The sequence below is a fragment of the Mus pahari genome, chromosome 9 (assembly GCF_900095145.1).
Source record: "Mus pahari chromosome 9, PAHARI_EIJ_v1.1, whole genome shotgun sequence".
NCBI lineage: Eukaryota > Metazoa > Chordata > Mammalia > Rodentia > Muridae > Mus > Mus pahari.
The window spans coordinates 58823180-58824660 of NC_034598.1; positions in this window are offsets into that span (position 1 = coordinate 58823180).

The following is a 1481-nucleotide window of genomic DNA, read 5'->3' on the forward strand; positions in this document are numbered from 1 at the left end:
CTCTCTCTCTCTCTCTCTCTCTCTCTCTCTCTCTCTCTCTCTCTCTCTCTCTCGTTTAGATCTCCAAAATTCTGTATTGTTTCTAATGTGTTCCCTTCCACTAAAGGCTCAATCATGACATTGAGGTCCTTCTGGTAAACCTCATTGAGAAGAAAAGACGTGCCAGTTTCAAGTTCAGTGGGCTGCTGCTTTATACCCCTTTATATTTAACACCACAACATCCAACTTGGCACAAATTGAGTTTATTAAGTTTGCTTAAAGAATTTGTGTGAGGGATTAATTATAGGAGAATGAGTGTCCCCCCCCAAAAAAAAAAACCCAAACTCAGCATTGTTACTGTACAGCCCTTGTGGGTGGTGCCATCCCTGGGCTGGTTGGTGTTCTGGGTTCTATAAGAAAGCAGCCTGATCAAACCATGGGGAGCAAGCCAGTGAGCAGCACCCCTCCATGACCTCTGCATCGGCTCCTGCCCCCAGGTTCCTGCCCTGCTTGTGTTCCTGACTTCTTCTTCTTCTTTTTTTTTTTTTTTTTTGGCTTTTTTCGAGACAGGGTTTCTCTGTGTAGCCCTGGCTGTCCTGGAACTCACTCTGTAGACCAGGCTGGCCTCAGACTCAGAAATCCGCCTGCCTCTGCGTCCCAAGTGCTGGGATTAAAGGCATGGCCACCACGCCCGGCTCGAGCTCCTGACTTCTAATGAGAAATTCTAGCCTCTCCCTAAATCACTTGCTGCTGAGGAGAGAGAAAGAAGGGGTAATGGTTGGAACCCCACATGAGACTCTTAAGATCCTTCCCTCCTCCCGTCTACTAAGAACCTATAGGTCCGCTGGCATCATTGTCACCTTGAGACTTCTGTATTGTTCTGTTCTGTTAGTTGCCATGGCTACCAGGCCACAGTGACCCCTTTTCCAAGATGGTGATTGGGTGAACATGTTATTCCTGGAGAAGAAAATGCCACAATTTTGAAAGCACTCTGCCTCCAAGTGGCTGACTCCACCTCCCAGGGGGCTGAGACTACAAGCATATATAGCCAAGACCAGAAGAAAATCACGAACGCACACCTTTAAGCCCAGCACTTGGGAGGCAGAGGCAGGTGGATTTCTGAGTTCGAGGCCAGCCTGGTCTACAGAGTGAGTTCCAGGATAGCCAGGGCTACAGAGAAACCCTGTCTCGAAAAACCAAAAAAAAAAAATCACGGTTTTCACTGCTTAACCGCCTTCTTTTCCAGGGCCTGTTTGACCTGGGGTAAACTCTAGCAGCTTCAGGATGCTGCCCACATTTACCAGGCTTCGGTTGCTTTCCCTTGAGATGTGATTTATCTTGGATTTATGGGGCATACCAGAGATTATAGACATTGTTTCTTCAAAGATGACTTCTGTCCTTCCTGTTCCTCCCTGTGGAGGTTTGACGGAATGGCCCCACAGGCTCATCTGTTTGAGTGCTTGGTCTCCAGTTACAGCAATGGCTCTCAACCTTCCTAACGC